Below are 18791 nucleotides of genomic sequence, written 5' to 3' on the forward strand. Positions count from 1 at the left end.
GGAGATTCTACCACCTCCCTCGGCAATTCGTTCCAGTGTTTGATCACCCTGACAGTTAGGAACTTTTTCCTAATGTCCAACCTGAACCTCCCCTGCTGCAACTTCAGTCCATTGCCTCTTGTTCTATCCTCAGAGGCAAGGAAGAACAAGTTCCCTCCCTCTGCCTTATGACACCCTTTTAAATACCTGAAAACTGCTATCATGTCCCCCCTCAATCTTCTCTTTTCCAAACTAAACAAGCCCAATTCTTTCAGCCTTTCTGCATAGGTCATGTTCTCTAGACCTTTGATCATTCTCGTTGCTCTCCTCTGGACCCTCTCCAATTTCTCCACATCCTTCCTGAACTGCGGTGCCCAGAACTGGACACAATACTCCAGCTGAGGCCTAACCAGTGCAGAGTAGAGCAGGAGAATGACTTCCCGTGTCTTGTTCACAACACACCTGTTAATGCATCCTAGAATCATTTTTGCCTTTTTCGCAACAGCATCACACTGTTGACTCATATTTAGCTTGTGGTCCACTATAACCCCCAGATCCCTTTCTGCTGTACTCATTCCTAGGCAGTCCTTTCCCATTCTGTATGTGTGACACTGATTGTTTCTTCCTAAGTGGAGCACTTTGCATTTGTCCTTATTAAACTTCATCCTGTTTACCTCAGCCCATTTCTCCAGTTTATCCAGATCCTTTTGAATTATGACCCTATCCTCCAAAGAAGTTGCAACCCCTCCCAGCTTGGTATCATCTGCAAACTTAAAAAGTGTACTTTCTATGTCAATATCTAAATAGTTAATGAAGATATTGAACAGAACTGGTCCTAAAACAGACCCCTGCAGAACCCCACTAGTTATACTTTCCAGCCAGATGGAAAACCATTAATAACTACTCTCTGGGTACGGTTATCCAGCCAGTTGTTCACCCACCTTATAGTAGCCCCATCTAAGTTGTATTTGCATAGTTTATTGATAAGTATGTTATGTGAGACCATGTCAAATGCTTTACTGAAGTCTAGATATACCACATCCACCGCTTCTCCCTTATCCACAAGACTCGTTATTCTATCAAAGAAAGCTATGAGATTGGTTTGACATGATTTGTTTTTAACAAAACCATGCTGGCTGTTCCCTAGCACCTTACCACCTTCCAAATGTTTGCAGATGATTTCTTTAATTACCTGCTCCATTATCTTTCCTGGCACAGAAGTTAAGCTGACTGGCCTGTAGTTTCCCAGGTTATTCTTGTTCCCCTTTTTATAAATGGGTACTATATTTGCCCTTTTCCAGTCTTCTGGAATCTCTCCCGTCTCCCATGATTTACCAAAAATGATTGCCAAAGGCTCAGATACCTCTTCTATCAGCTCCTTGAGGATTCTAGGATGCATTTCATCAGGCCCTGGTGATTTGCAGACATCTAATTTTTCTAAGTAAATTTTAATTTGTTCTTTTCTTATTTCAACTTCTAAGCCTACCCCTTTTTCACTAGCATTATCTATGTCAGGCATTCCTTCAGATTTCTCAGTGAAGACCGAAACAAAGAAATCATTAAATGAAAGGCTACTGCATTGGCTGGGACTCAAACCCAGGCCTCGCACATGGTAGATGAGAATTCTACCACTGAACCACCAATGTCTGCAGTGAGAGCTTCTTACATGCTATAGCTTGACTACACGCTATAGCAAAGCTTCCTAGGAAAAGTGGCCAGGCTGTAAAAGAGCTCCCATTTGCTTAATATGGGGGAAACCTGGAAAAAGAACTCCAGCAGCTGTAGCTTGTTGGTGAAGATCCCTCCAAAACAGGGATATCGGCCAATACTGGTGTGGCTACCTTATTGAAAGGGAGCTGGAGAATAGGCCATGGAGCTTGTTTACAGACACCCTAAACAGGACTCAGAGGAAGGGCTAGCAGGAAGCAGATGGACAAAATCACAGAAGCTGGTCATAAGGAAAGGTGAAGCAGGGGCAGTTTTCACTTAAGATAGAAGAAGCTTCATGGTCTAGTGCCCCAGGCAGTCCTGCCAACAGATATGGGGGAAAAGCACAGAAGGCAACTGATCTTGGGCTTAGTGATTCAAAAGGGTCTGGAGCTCCCTGTTGCCATGACTACTGTGCCTTCAGTGATGGCTGGAATCCCAGGTCATTAAATTGCCACTAGATTCCGGCAGCACCGAGGGGTGTGGTGTGGTCTGAATGGCTCTGAAAGCTGATGGGCTGGCCCATCCCCACTCCTTTTGCCCAAGGCTCCACCCCTTCCCCCACTGCCCAAGGGCAAGTCTGTCAGCCCTCCTGGTCCTTGGGCAAACATCTGAGATAAGACATATGTGCATGCTACTGTGCTGTCTAGAAATAGTGATGGAGTTAAAGATTTGGGGGCCAAAGAGACAGGATTGTCTTAGCCCCTCACATAAAGACAAAAACTTGGATAGACACTTGAAGGAGGACTGTAGTCAAAGGACAGAAAAGGACTTGTCTGCAAAAAGGAGCTGTTTGTGTGTCATTGGGCTGAAAAAGCATTGTGTGGTCAGTTTATATAAGAATTATAAATAATAATAATAATGGCAACAATAACAACTAGCCATGAGCCTTACATCAGCCACCTTGTCTGTCTCAAATCCAGCATTCAACAATGTTACAGTAAAATTATTTATTAAAAATAACTTTTTGAGTATTTTAAGAACTCAAAATAACTTCTGGTTTTTTTTATTCCCTTTAAGGTTCACATTTTTGAGATTTTTTCCTCATCCATGAGGACTACAATCTAGCTTTTCTACACAAACACACACACACACAAACACAAACTAGCTTTTCTACACACACACATACAAAGGAATATCAGATCCTTGTTTAATTACATGGCAGAAGGAGTTCACTCCACAAAAACTGTGAGAGCTGGCAACATTCCTTTACCGTGATGAGTGTGGCCAATCACACCAGCCATCCAGCTGAAGGGAAAGAGGCACAGCCAGGATTCACACAGCAACCAGCATCCACAGCTGCTTCATCCCTCATAAGAACTGAGCCACAATAAAAGACTAGATCAGCAGAGTCACAGGATGCTTCCAACTAATCTGAAACAACCAATGGGGAGGAACACTTCCTGGTGGGAGAGGATAGTCAAGTGACTTGCGAGTTTCCCTGAGGTCCCCAATGATATATGGGAGGCTTATGGTTACCAGGCTAGGGCTGGTCCTGCATTCTGAATATTGATCCCACTTGCCTAAGAATTAAGTGTGTTATAAATCTACTGCTGCTCCTTTTTCTGCAGGCTCAGCAAAGAGTGACTGAGTGAAAGAGAGAGAGAGAGAGTGTGTGTGTGTGTGTGTGTGGTGGGACAGGTGGGTGGAGCTGTGGAAAAAAGGAATGAGAAGAAAAGCATCTGAACGAAAAGCTTTGCCTGGAAATAATTTCTAGTCTGCTTACTCATCCTCCCCACCAAATATTTAAAATGTATTAAACTGGTAGTTAAGGTCAAGGAAGTAGTGTAATGTTCCCAAAGCCTATATGACAGAGCATTTGCATTAAGGAAGAGTTGGGAAAGGTAAAGATTCTGTGCTATGTATTTAACTGGCCCGTGCAATTCATCTCTTTGTTTATTTATTCTGTAATTCTTTAATTTCCTTTCTTCTCTCCCTGCCTCCCCATTAAAGCTGTCTTCAGTGTGCAATCAGTATGTATTCTGGACTCCAGCCTCAACAGCTGCTAATTCTACTCATCCCTGGCAACAGGTGTAAGAAAGGACAAGTTTATTTCTCCACAGTGAAGTTGTAAACTGCCATTTTTTTTGTATGAGTGGAATTACATTTTGAGAGCCTTTCACTGTGACAGGTGACTAGGCTTTTCATCAGGTTTTGTTGTGCTTTTTCTCAGTTCTGTGTATGTGCGTTTGTGACTGAGCCCCTCTAATGAAATAGAGAAGCAGGCAACATCATGACACTTGTGTGCCTTGTTATATATATCTCAACCAGTGGGCACACACACAAAAAGACTTTCCAAACTGAACCAGAAAACAGCTTCATCTTGCAGTGACTGTGCCATAATCTGATGAAGTGGGTCTTTGCCCATGAAAGGTTATGCTCCAAAATATCTGTTAGTCTGTATGGTGCCACAGGACTTCTTGTTTTTGAACATACAGACTAACATGGCTATCTCTCTGATACTTGTGCCTTAGTTAAGATTCATGTGATCTTGAGGGAATTTTGTTTTGAGACTATATGTCAAATTGTCTTCAGTGAAAATAGTTTGGAAAAGTTAGATTATCCAATCAGGAAACAGAACAATACCATTTGACTTAGGTTCCCAGCCATCCGGAACATCAAATAACTGAAAGAAGAGGTGCTATAGTCTGTGAACAATTCATTGGCTAAAATTTGTTCACACATGTATTGGCTAATTTTGAATGACATACAGATTAGTAAAAATTCTCTTCACAATTTGTAAACACATTAACTGAATGAACCATTTACGTATAATAAGCACAGATGTACTCTTAACTTCATGCTAGGGCATGGTTTCACCTACTGAATTTCCAATGCCTCTCCAGTAGTATCTCCATTTAACTTTGGGCTATCCAATCTACTTACTGATAGATTGAAATCTGTTTAGCCAATTAGACTGAAATCAGAACTCTATCTCCAGAGACCCTCCTTCCCATCTGGTTTCCCCACTGCTTCCCCTGCATGGTGACTCTGGGACTACCTTACTTCTTCCAATTCCCATCTCTAGCTTCCCACAGAAGCCTAATCTGACCAGCCACACCACACCTGGGCATATCACAGAGCAAGGGTATTCCTCTTTCTTGAGCCTGTTGCCTCACTAAATTCCATTCCACCCTCTGTGTAGTCTGTCTTGACACTTTCACAGCTGGGATCACTAAATGTTACCAAGTTCAAATCCAGATCAGTTGATGAGCCTGACTCCTCTTTAAAAAGACTTGATACAATCACAGCAGGGACAGTTAGACCTCTCAATATTCAGAGAACTATTTACAGTGATGGCTGGACTTTGCTTTGTGCTCAAACCATCTTCCTCCCTTTCAAACTGTTCATCTCAGCTTCACTCCACACCTGCCCCTTTACCCTATTCTCCAGTGCCCTGGCCTGTCTCCTACTCCTCTATTCTTTTCTTATCAACTGATCATCTTCCATCTAACCACAAACATGCACCCAAAAAAGTCATGGATCTGCCATGCCTAAGGTTAGCATCCCATTGTTCACTCTGCTTATGTAATCGACCATTTCCCCAATCCAGTGTCTGTCTTGTCTATTTACATAGTACACAGTTTGAGGCAGGGACTTCTAAGACCTCTGTGTTTATATAGCACTTAGCATAATAGGGCCCTATTCTTAGGTGACATGTGCTTAATTTTTAATGTGTGGCAGGCTTTCTCTCTCCTGCTCTGGTTTCTACTAGAGATTTCACCCCAGACTTAAGAAACCCTACAGTCTAAAGCTTAGTCAAAACCAATACATTTTCATGAAAAGTTTTGGTTGCAATGATTCAGCATTTTCTGAAGAAAAAAGAAAAAGGAATTCTTTTATTGAAAAGTTTCCAGCCACCTTTAGGTCAGAGTGCCTACATGGTATGACTGGAGTTATAAATAAATAAGACAAACAGGATAAAAGGAAACTATGCAACTTTGTGGCCTCATAATAGCATACCCTTGGAAAGTGAAGAAACTGATAAATTTCACATAAAAGGGAATCCAAAATGGTGTGCAATTTAACATCCCCTCCCCCACTGGTGGGGATACTTTCTTTTACAGTACTGAAAGAAGACAGTTCCCCACTTCCCCTGCCCCCCATATCACGTCATTTCCCAAATCGCTAGGAATTTTTAATTGATACTCTTGCGGTGCTAATATAAAGAACCAAACTGGCAGCTTCATTCAGCACATTCAGCTGGGGTTGAGGTGCATACAAAACTGATTTACTTATCCAAACCATCCTGCCCCAGAACTGCTAAACACCAGTAATGAGCTCTTTAGAGTCATCACTTGAGTGACTCCAAGTTTTGGAAGGAATATCAAAGAAATTCTCTCCTGACGTTAAATTCTTCAAATTTCTCCACCCCCAAAATAATCAAGTGTCTGCAAGCCCTGATTTCTATTTTATTCAGACAGATCTTCCTCTCAATCAATATCAATGGATAAGCAAAAGTTTTTTAATGCCATAAGGGCCGAATCATTCCAGGATAAGACATACAAATGAAATGCAATGTTCATTTCTAAAGCACCAGAGACTGACACACTGATTGTGTTTGTGTGATAGCCTTTAATATATTCGTTGGTGTATTGTGTGAAAATCCTCCAGGCCCTCTGAACTTTTAAAAGATGTTACTTCTTATTGATTTCCTGCAGTCAACTATGTGACAAATTCTATGATTCTTAACATACACAGAGAAAACTTGGGCAATAAAAGTGTTTATTATGTTGCAGCATGAGGAATGAGTGTAAAAGGATCTCAATTCAATCATAACTGCATTCCCAACTGAACTGCTATTGTAAATCCAGAGATGAAAAGAAAGATTAATTCATGGAGATAGCAGTTTGACAGCAGCATGTAACTATCAACTTGTGATTCTTACAATAATGCTATTTTCTTTCTGCATTTTGCTTATATTCACATTTGCTATGGGCACTTGCATGGAAAACGGACATTCTATTATTCAAACCACTGATTAACAGGAGGCTTTCACTGATGTAGGATAATGAATGAATGAGTGAATGAATGAATGATATACGAAGGGAATGAGATACTAAGAGGTGAGTTAATATCTTTTCCTGGAGCAACTTCTATTTGAGAAGATATCTGTGTAAGCTCAAAAGCTTGTTTCTCTCATGAACAGAAGTTGGTTCACTAAAACAATATAACCTCATCCACTTTGTCTCTCTAACATCTTGGGACCAACACAGCTAAAGCAGAACTACATACAATAATATACCTAACTCTTATACTCTCTGTTTTATACAGACGGATCCCAGGACACAGTTAGGAAAAGATCCAGTGAGGTATCAATTTCAAAGTTAAAACATCTTATAACTGGAAGAGTGTGGCCTGTCCTTTCAGGGATTTGGACATGATGATATAGTAGTTCTTTTCTATCTCTAATTACTGTGATTAAAAAATATATGGACTTGAGCTTCCCTCCTCTTCTGCCAGTACAGTGAAGGTGAACTATGAGAATCTGGCAAAGATGCATGGAAGGGCGAGAGCAGTGATTCTTTATCATGCTATCTGTTCCCCAAGTTACCTGGAACATACCTTCTCTGATGCCCTGATTTACCTTTGCTAATCAAATATGTTACCCCAAGAACACTCAGTAATGACTACAGTGGGCCCACTTTCAGAGTAGCTATTATTTCACATATGTTAAGAGCAGTGGAAGGACTCTAGAGCTGAGGACATTGCCAAGAACATGCATGACTAGATCACAAGTACACAGCAGTGTGAGACTGTTATTTCTGTCAACATTTATTCATTCTGCTGTCGATGTCATATTCTGCCAGTATACACCAAGCAGCTTGGAAGGGGCTGAAAAGAATGAGATAGCTATGACTTCCTGAAAAAAGCGGCAGAACTGGGGACTCAGACAAAGGTACTGATTCTGTACAAATGGATCTCTATTAATGGATGATTCTAACATCAAGAGGTATGGGGGATCAAATTCCAAATCTCTCTGTGAGGATAGTAAACCAAGCCCCACCACTGGGCCACTAGAGGGAACTCAGCAACTTCCTGGCCTTCAGATTACCTAGGCTCTGCTTGGGATTTTTTCTGCATAGGGACACAATATGGCCCGATCTGTCTGTGTTTTGGATACAGCTGTTTGCATATTATTAGAATTACTGAGCAAGCAAATATACACCTGCAAATAGCTTGTGAAATGAGCCAAGACAGATAGACCTCCTCTCACTCTTCAAATGTCCTTTTCTCAAAATGGCTTTGCAAGCCTCCAAGAGCATTTGTCTGCATCAGAGGATGTGCAGAGCTGATAAACAGTGAGAGGCAAAAGCATAATTAGGAGATCAGAGTTAAAGGTTACAGATATACGCCTTTGAATTCCTGCTGGCTGAGCAGATTAATGGCATCATATATAACATTTCAAAAGTTTTTGAGGAAGAAGATTAGCTGAGGTACTTGGTTTGTTTCTTTTAAACTATTTCACTACACACAAAAGGAGCAATTCTGTCTCTTGAGGTGGTGCTGCTGCTGGGGAAACCAAATTCATCAACAATATTCGGCAGTCCTTGATTTCTTGATCAGAAATATATGTCACTGCTTTTGATGTTTAATCGTGTGTGTGTGTGTGTGTGTCTGTGTGGCTACAAGCATATTTTGACAGTTCTTTAAGCTTCAGCCTTCTCACCTTCTGAGAGAAACACAGGGCGGAGATGCATGGAAAGTTCTTTCCTCCTTTTTTGGAACCCTTCTTTGTATTCCCTACACATCTGACAAAAGTGGCAGGTACAGTGATTAAAACACTGCAGGACAAAGCTTGAAAGCACTGATCATAGCAAAGCAAAAGTAGCCATTTTTTGTGACATCTATAGGTTGACACACTAAATGCTGGCCTGTTTACTGAGTCATAGACAGTAAATTATTCTACATTTTGCAAGGTTTAATAATGGAACTATGTCACTCACTTGCCAAGTCAATGGTAAAACAGAAATAACTGATTTTCAGGCAAATAAACCTTGCTACTTTTTTTTTTTTCAAATCACCTTTTCAAAATCATACAACACCGTGAGGTTTCGGAATTCTCCCAGCTTCCCTACTGCAAATCCATTGGGAAGTCCTGACTTATCTTTACCAAATGGAACATTTCTGTTGGGGCAAGGCTGTCATTTACAAAGGCATTCAGTTTTGGTCTCCTGACTTGTTGACAAAACTGCATTGGATGAGATGTGTGTAAATCTACTCAGAATGGGTGCGGTCACCAATACTGCAAGACTGGAAATGAGCTGGCTTGCTTGCATGGCTATCGCTGGCCTCTACTGGAAGGAATCAGAGATGATCACTTATGCAATTGACCTCATACTGCTAGATGCTAAGCCAGATTTCCATTTCTCTTACTGTGAAGGGAAGAGGCCTGTGCTTTGGTGGCAGGGGGATTAGAGTTTTGTCACTGCTACTTTGCAGGTGCCTGGACATTTCTAATGGTCCTCACCTATAGCATGGTGAAACCATAACATCCCCTTAGTAATCATAGAAATCTTACATATATTTAGACAGATGCTTAGCTCATTATTCCCACTTTCTGTGGAGTAAAAATTTCAAGGGATACTATCAGATTAAAAGCATATATTTAAACAGGTGCTTGTTTGACTACACTGCTAAATCACACCTCTGGGATTAGCCAAACTGAATACATTTTCCATTATTGTATGCATTGCAATGACACCCATGAGAGGAAATCTCAGAGGGGTAACCATGTTAGTCTGTACCTACAAAAAGGATGAAGAGTCCTGTGGTCCGTGCACCAAAGGATTAATGGACACAAATCAAACCTCAAGAAAGATAACACATATAAATCAGTAGGGGAGCAGTTTAACCTCCCTCAACGCTCAGTAATGAATTTAAAAGTAGTCATCCTTCTACAAAGCAAAACAAAACAAAACAAAAACCTGAAAAGCAGACTGCAAAGAGAAACAGCAGAGCTGCAATTCATTTGCAAATGTAACACAATCAAATTAAAACAGACAAGCAGTCAAGTAGTGCTTTAAAGACTAACAAAATAATTTATTAGGTGAGTTTTCGTGGGACAGACCCACTTCTTCAGATCATAGCAGACCAGAACAGACTTAATATTTAAGGCATAGAAAACCAAAAACAGTAATTAAAGTTGACAAATCAGAAAATAATGATCCAGGTGAGCAAATCAGAGAGCAGAGGTTGCTCACCCAGCTGCTCCATACTCTGGCTTCTGCCACGTGGTCTTGGTCCTATGCTCATGGAGGCCACCATGGCCCTGGCCCCACACAGTCCAGAGCTTCTGGGGGACTACAGCTCCAGCTCTGGCTCCAGCCCCACCCCCCCAGGGCATTGCACTGCTTCCAGGGGACTCTGGCTCTGGCCTTAGCCCCCTACTCCTGGGAACTGCTATGGCTCCATCCCTGCAATGCTCCAGGGCTTCTGGGGAATTCTGGAGCTGCTACTGGACTCCAGCCTCAGTCCCACACTGTCCCCAGCTAGGCTACAAAGGCTGTTGCACCTGGTCCCGCCTGGCCCTCTTGCCTTTAGGCTCCTGGGCTCTTTAATGCGGGAATATCCTGCCAGGCCATAGATATTGGCAAACCAGCAAGTGCCAATTTTTAGAAGGTGAAATCTGTACTAGTATATGTATATCCCTGCCTCTGTAATTTCCACCCCAACTGACACAGCTGGCAGTTCTACCCTTACAGCTGTCAAAAAACAGTGAAAAGAAAGATGATATTTGCAGCATGGAACTTTCACATCCTCTTGGACAGGGAGAATGCTATGAGGCCTGAAAGAAGAACGGCCCTCATAGCAAGAGGACTGGCACATTATAACATTGACATAGCTGCCCTGAGTGAGACCAGATTGACAGAGGAAGGATCCATCTGCGAACCAAAAGGAGGTTACACCTTCTTCTGGAAAGGCAGGCCAGAAAATGAAGACAGAATCCACGGAGTGGGACTTGCCATCAAGACGTCACTTCTGCACCAGCTTCCTGACCTACCAACTTGCATCAGTGAGCATCTGATCAAGCTCCGCTTCCCCATCAACACCTCTCACCACGTTACAGCCATCAGCGCTTAAGCCCCCACACTGACTAGCAGCGACGAAGCAAAAGAAATTTTCTATGAGGACCTTGACCCTCTTGTGAAAGTAACTCCTCCGAGTGACAAGCTTCTCCTGTTGGGTGACTTCAATGGCCGGCAAGGACTGTAAGACCTGGAAAGGGGTGCTGGATATCATGGTGTTGGTAACGTGAATGCCAATGGCTGCCTTCTGCTGAGATTATGTGCAGAAAACAACCTGATGATTACCAACACTGTTCAGGCAAGCCGATAAATACAAGACCACATGGATGCACCTGAGATGATAACAGTGGCACCTGATTGACTATGTCATTAGTCACAGGCAGGACTTTCAAGATGTTAAGATCACCAGGGACATGCAGGGAGATGAGTGCTGGACTGATCATAGACTCATCAGATCAGTCCTTATGCTGCACATCACACTACTGCACCACAAGAAGCTCAAGGTCGTCAGACCCTCCTTCAACATCGGGAAGCTGCAACATACTGGTCATCGTGAGAAATTCACAGCCTGCCTTGATGAAGTGTTGACGTCCCATGGACCTCTGACTGGAGACCCAACACAAAAGTGGGACCAGTTCAAAACCCTCGTGATGGAGTCAGCCAAGTCAACACTAGGACTGAAAAAGAGAGTTCACCAAGATTGGTTTGATGAAAATAATGAAGACATTATGAAGATCTTAGAGGAAAAACAGAACACATTTCTGATATGGCAAAACGATCAGTCCTCAATCTCCAAACATGATTGTTTCAAATACCTTCAGAGCCAGGCACAATTGGCACTTCGCAAAATACAAGATGAGCGGTGGGTGAATAAAGCTGATGAAGTCCAATACTATGCTGACACCAAGAACTCCAAGATGTTTTTCAGTGCTATCAAAGCTATATATGGACCTTCAAAGCCAAGTACTACACCTTTCCTGTCTGCAGATGGCATGACCCTTCTGAGGGAGAAGAACAGCACCAACAATAGGTGGAGAGAGCACTTCAGCAACCTTCTCAACAGACTCTCCATTGTCAACCCTGTGGCCTTAGACCAGATCCCTCAGAAACCCACAGTAGACAGTCTTGATCTTTCCCCTATAATGGATGAGGTCAAAAAGGCAATCAGCCAGACCAGCTCTGGCAGAGCCCCTGGGATGGACGGTATCCCTGCTGAAATTTTCAAAGTGGCAGGACCAATGTCTCTTGAAGCTTTTCACAACATTTTGATCAGCATCTGGGAAGAAGAAGACATGCCCAAAGACATTAAGGATGCCACAATCATCTTGCTCTTCAAGAACAAGGGCAACAAAGCTGACTGTGGAAATTACCAGGGCATCTCCCTTCTCTGTACTGCTGGGAAGATCTTGGCTCGAGTCATCCTCAACCGTCTGATCACCAGCATCTGAGAGGAGAACCTACCAGGGACGCAGTGTGGTTTTCACCCAGGCTGCAGCACCATTGACGTGATCTTTGCTGTTCATCAGGTCCAGGAAAAGTGCATAGAGCAGAACTTGGATCTGTATGCTATCTTTATAGACCTGACCAAAGCATTTGACACCGTCAACAGAGAAGCCCTGTGGATTATCCTGTCAAAACGTGGCTGCCCGAGAAGATTCGTTAACCTCATATGCCTGTTCCACAATGACACGACTAGCTTTGTTCTTTCAAATGGCGAGTCCTCAGATCCATTTGAGATACCCAGTGGTGTGAAGCAAGGGTGTGTGCTGGCCCCTGTGTTATTCAACCTTTTTTTCTCGTGCATCCTCAGCCAGGCAGTTAGGGACCTGGACCATGGAAACTACGTAAGATACAGACTTGATGGCTCACTTTTCAACCTTTGTCATCTGAATGCTGAAACCAAGATGCCTGAGAGGCTCATCCTTGAAGCCCTTTTTGCTGACGACTATCCACTTATGACACACACGGAATCCGATCTCCAGCTCATCATCAACAAGTTTGCCTATGCCACTCACCTCTTTGGTTTGACCATCATCTTAGGAAAGACTGAGGTACTGTTTCAACCTGCTCCAGGATCTGCTGTGCTCCCTGCTTCAATCTTTATTGAAGGAACAGAGTTAAAAACAGCAGAGGAGTTCAAGTACCTTGGCAGTGTGATAGCCAATGATGGTTCCCTTGACAAAGAAATCAATGCCAGAATCTGCCAGGCCAGCTGGGCACTAGGATGTCTGAGAGAGCGAGTGTTGAATCAGCACAATATCTGACAGTCCACTAAATTGAAAGTGTAGAAGGCTGTAATCCTGACCAGTCTCCTGTATGGCTGTGAAACCTGTACCTTGTACAGAAAACATATAAAGCTGCTGGAGTGCTTCCACACACGCAGCCTGAGGTCAATACTGCACATTCGAAGGCAGGACAGAGTTACAAACCTGGAAGTCCTGGACACAGCAGGAACCACGAGCACTGAAGCTATAATTCTAATAGCCAGCGTCTCTGGACAGGGCACGCCATACGAATGGAGGAGTCAAGAATCCCTAAGTAACTCCTCTATGGTGAACTCTACCAGGGCAAAAGGAATCAAGGTAGGCCGAACAAGAGGTATGAAGACTGCATGAAGGCCAACATTGCTCATGATGGTTTAAAACCAGACCAGCTAGAGCAGCATGCAAAACACCGAACAGGCTGGCGTGCTCTTGAATGACACATGTGTGACAACTTTGAAGAGCAGCAACGTGTATGCCTCATTGATGCTTGCGAGAGGAAGAAAGCAACAGCAGCAGCCGCACCAACAGAGGCAGGACAATTCCCTTGCCCCCACTGTGAATGCCCAAAGTTCAAAGCTTGGACTCCTCAGCCACATGCGAGTCCACAACCGATGAGCCTGTGCAAACTCGAGATGTCATCATAGGACACGATGGACTACCTACAGTACAAAAGAAAAAGCAGTCAAGTAGCACTTTAAACACTATCAAAATAATTTACTAGGTGAGCTTTCGTTGTTCTGGTCTGGCTATGGTCTGGAGAAGTGGGTCTGTCCCACTAAAGCTCACCTAATAAATTATTTTGCTAGTCTTTAAAGTGCTACTTGACTGCTTTTTGTTTTGATAGTATATAGACTAGCACGGCTCCCTCTCTGTTACCTACAGTACAGTGCATCTGACAAATGGGATTTTTCCACAAAAACTTATGCCCAAACAAATGTGTCATTCTCGAAGGTGCCATAGGACTCCTCATTGTGATGACAGGAAGGACCTTTAAGGTGCACCTTGACTCATAAGGCATGGAACTAATTCCCAACTCTACCGCAGATTTCTTGTGTGACATTGGGTCAAACATTTAATCTCCCGTGGCCTCCATTCCTCATTGCTGGAGAAGAGAGAATAATTCCTTGCATCCTAGGGGCTTAATGACTTATTTGTACAACAGAAGTGCCTAGAGTGGCAGCAAAGACTGGGGGGCCCTTTTAGTGTGAAGAACAAACACATAGCAAATGACCCTACCAGCCCCAAAGATCTTACAGAGAGATGAGGTAATATGCCCAATACCTTTTAATATATCACTGGTGGAGCTGGAAGTCAAACCCTGGTGTTTCAAATCCCAATCCAATGATGATCCATGCAACTGGTGAGGTCAGGGTCAGGGGATAGGGGCATAAAAGTACATATCTAAACAAAAGCCCCACTCGAGACTGCAGACTTGTCATGTACAAACACACAAATAAAAACACAAAAGATCCCTGCCCTACTCTATTACAAGTGCTGGTTCATTCTTTGACTTTCCGTCAACCCAGAGAATGGATGTAGACTATTTGGCTTTTATTTATAAGCAGTTTTCAATGTTAATTCCATTTCCTCCTGTGCTGTCATAGTGCCATACTATGCTTGCACTGCAAACGCTGCAGGAGAATGCTTTCTTGTTTAACAAGAAACTTTCATTTGGTGGCTTTTTTCATTAAATGTCAAGGAAACATTTCAACTGGTATAGCCTGAAGTTTTGTGTCTTTTGTTTGTGTGCCACCTACACTTGGGGCCAAAACTGCTCTTTTCACTGAAATAGCTGGTTTCAATCCCCAGGTTTTGAATTCATTGTTGGTTTTCTTCCAGGCTTTTGTTCCTGTGTCAATAGGCTGGTGAAAATTATAGTATTTGTATAGTGCTTTATGCTTTCAAATCTCTATGTAAACAATTAATTCATCCCCACAGGCTGAAACATCCAAATATAACTCATACCCTCATTAAAGCATGGATGATTTGCTCAAGGTCCTACAGCAAGTGAGTGGGTCAACATTAAAAGTCAGGAGATCCCAGCTCTCAGGTTCACGTTCAGTCGACTAGCTCACACCATTTCATGCTGCTGCTAAGAAAAATGTCAGAGGAAACAAATGAATCACTTGAGATGAACAAAGTCCAACACAAATTAAGCCATGATATTTTCATGAGGAGCTTTAAGTTAGGATTAAGTTATTACATTTTAACTGTTCGGTTTGGAAAGGTATCAGAATGTCACCTGTTTCTCTGAACAACTTTCATCTAAATATTGGGCTGGATCATGTTTCATGGAGAGATTATATTTTCAGTCAGTGTTGTAACTAAGAGTCTCAAAGTCATGTGGGATAATTCAAATAATGTTCTATTGGACTTTTTTCAGACAACAAATAAATTAGGCTTCCTTACATATTTTAGGTTAACCACTTTTCCTGTCTTTTTTTTAAATTATTGATGCTTTAATAGGTCTCAGATGGAGAAAACATCAAAATATGGAATTGCATTGTGCCCCTATATTTTTATGGAAATATGTTTTTGAATATGAATATGCATAAATCAAATATGCCATATATAAAATTGGGGAAATGATCTATCATTCAAGAGCTTGTAATCCCCTGAATGTGTAAATTCTATTTGTGTGCATGTATCTCTCTTGTATGTGAAGTTATGAAGTGTAAGCCTGTTTATTAATCTAAGTCATGTACTGAAAGCCATTAATGATACTTAAGGAACTTAATGGCCCAGTGCTCAAGATAATGATTTGTGAACGTCTCTTCTTCTTTTTGTTTTTTTTTTGTAAGCCTGGCTTGTGGTTGGTCCTACAAACACAGGAACCATATCACCTGGTACTGTAATCCATCTGGAATTTTATACTCTTCATCATGGGGATGAGAGGGAGAGAACTGAATAAAGAGTTCCTTCCCTGGAGACATTCTGCTTAAGGGACAGGAAGCGAACAATGATGTTTTTTCGCTAACTTTGCAGATGCTCCCCATCATAACAGAACACAGGAAGAGACCTGGAAACAAAGAACTCTACTAAGTTGGGGGAGAAGCAGCTGGACCCAGGTCAGAAAAAAAAGATCAGCTCTGGCCTGAAAGACTTTTCCTGAAATAAGAACTAGAGTGAGAAGTTACAATTTATAACAATTTTTTTAGGCTACATCTACATGAGAAGCCTCTGTCAGTAGAAGTCACTGTCGGAAGGGATTTCCCAGCAAAACTTCTGTGGGAAGATTGTGTCTACACACAAAAGCGGAACAAGAGAGCAATCTGCTCTGTCAACAGAGAGTGCCCAGACTGCCCAGCTGCTCTCTTGACAGAACAGCCAACTGGAAGCTCAGCAAAGAGGGGTGTCCAGTGAACTGGAAGCCCTGTCTGTCAACAAAAGGTCCCCAGGAGCATCTGCACAGCTGTTTACTCAACAGAACACTGTTGAGAGAGGTGTTGTACCTGAATGGGCGCAGCATAACACTGCCAGTGGATGTGCTGAATTTTGTTAACAAACTGTTAACAAAGTGCATTTCACATGTGGAAGCTCCATGGGCTTGTCTACACTACCACCCTCCTTCGAAGGGAGGATGGTAAGTAGGGCGTGTGGAGTTTATTAATGAAGTGCTGCGGTGCATATGCAGCACTTTCTTAAGAAAATTCTCCCCTGCAGCAACTTCAAAGTTTTAAACTTTGAAGTACCGGCTCACGTCTAGCCACAGCTCACCTGCTGGTACTTCAAAGTCCCTTTACTCCTCAAAATTTTGCCCTGGCACTTTGAAGTACTGGCGGGTGCACTGCAGCTAGATGTTAGACAGTACTTCGAAGTTGCCGAAGGGGAGAATTTTCTTAATGAAGGGCTGCATATGCACCTCAGCACTTCATTAGTAAACTCCCAACACCCTGCTTACCATCCTTCCTTTGAAGGAGGGTGGTAGTGTAGACACAGCCCATGAGTTTTTCTGACAAAAGCTCCTTTTTGCTGGAGAAACCATCTCGTGTAGACATAGCCTTAGTGTATTATGTTTAGCTGGCATATCTTATTTTGAGTTAGTAACTTACTTTTATCTGTCTGTCATCATGTGCAAACACTGAAAACCTACTTTTTAAGCTTAATAAAATCACTTTTGTTCATTATTAAGCCCAATGTAAATAACTATTACCGGTGAGGGGTGGAGACAACAGCAGTGCACATCTCTCTTTCACTGATAAAGTGCACTCTATGAGCTTTGTCTTTGTAAAACTTTTAAACAGAGAAAGGTGGAATCATTTGGCATTTTGGTCCCATTTGGGTCTGTGCTCCTGGATGCCATCAAGTCCCTGTACTTTAGCTCTCCCAGAGCTGAACTATTATTAGCATCTGTATTACTCTACTGGAGAGATATTATTTGTACAACAGAACTGACTACCCCAAATTTGTGCCTTTGCTGAGGGAGACCAGAGCTTCTGGTCCAACCGGACAGGGTGATGTGGTGACTGAGAAGGCAGATAGGCAGGCTCTGTGGTATGATCAGCACTTTCTGTGAGTCTCAAGGTGATCTGTGTGGTCCAACCCATCACACACAGGTTTAGCCATACTGAATCAGATCTTATTTGCTTAAATTTACTGGCTCCTGCTGCTGCTGACTCCCCATGCTGCCAGTCTCAGCCTTGCTCCTGCTGCTGCCTGTGCCTGCGCCACCAGTCCCAGCCTTTGCCCCTGTTGCTAGCTCTCGGCACTGCCAGCCCTGCCCACAGCTCTGCTCCCAGGCCCTGGTGTCAGCTCCCTGCACTTTAGGACTCCCAGCCAGCCCTGCTCCTAGTTGATGGGATTCTCTGGTCCAGGGGCTCTCTGCCAGATGATGGCTATTGCTGAACCAAAGAGTCCTGGACCAGAGAGGTTCAACCGATAGCATCTTATCCATTATCTGGAGACAAGCTTTGCTCACAATATTCACACACCTAATCATCAGAGAAAGGTGCACAAAAATATACATACAGTGTTATTCATGAGAGAGAAAATGCCCTCTCCCCCCCATTACCACTAACGGCCCACCTACTGGGCAAAGTCTAAAACTTAGGAATCAGGTTTGGGGAGAAGAGCCCCCTTCCCATCTGCAGCCTTCCGCAAGGAAGCAGGTGGAGGATTATTACATTCTCACATTGAGCTCATTGGTGGTGTCACAAATATATTAGCAGGAAATAAGGTCTGAAGATTTCCGAGGGAAGGAGCTGAGGTTACTGCCCCTGCCATCACTTTCCCTCAGAGGACACCTGTGCAGAACCCATGTACTTGGGTTCTGAGTGAGTGAGAAAAGAAAATTTAGCTTCACATGCAGAAATCCATTTCTCCATTATCCCATTTCCCAAAATGTTTCATATACCATTCTAGTGATTGGTAAATTGTAATTCCCTAAGGTTACAAAGAAGCAGTCCAGTAGCACTTTAAAGACTAACAAAATAATTTATTAGGGGATGAGCTTTTGTGGGACAGACCCACTTCTTCAGATCATAGCCTTAACAGAACAGACTCAATATTTAAGGCACAGACAACCAAAAATAGTAATCAAGGAAAAATTAGAAAAGTTATTATCAAGGTGAGCAAATCAGAGCAGAGAGGCAGAAGGGGGGGGGTGAAAGTCGAGAATTAAACAAAGCAAAGTATGTAAAAGAGCTCCTATAATGAGCTAGAAAATTGTCATCCCCGTTCAAACCACATGTTAATGTGTCAAATTTGAATATAACAGAGAGTTCAGCATCGCCTCTTTCCAAACAGTTGTGAAAATACCTTTTCAGTAAAACAAGGACTTTCAGGCCACTTTGGAATTCCAAGAAAAATTACA

The 18791-nt window shown here is 42.7% G+C and overlaps 1 non-coding gene across 1 annotated transcript; it reads right to left on the minus strand.

Annotated features, from left to right (window-relative positions):
- Nucleotides 1-1554: 1554 nt before the first annotated feature.
- TRNAG-ACC (transfer RNA glycine (anticodon ACC)) lies at nt 1555-1625 on the minus strand. The gene has a single exon. It is a non-coding gene; the product is annotated as a tRNA-Gly (tRNA).
- Nucleotides 1626-18791: the final 17166 nt, after the last annotated feature.

This window comes from Carettochelys insculpta, chromosome 6 (assembly GCF_033958435.1).
Source record: "Carettochelys insculpta isolate YL-2023 chromosome 6, ASM3395843v1, whole genome shotgun sequence".
Taxonomy (NCBI): Eukaryota; Metazoa; Chordata; order Testudines; family Carettochelyidae; genus Carettochelys; species Carettochelys insculpta.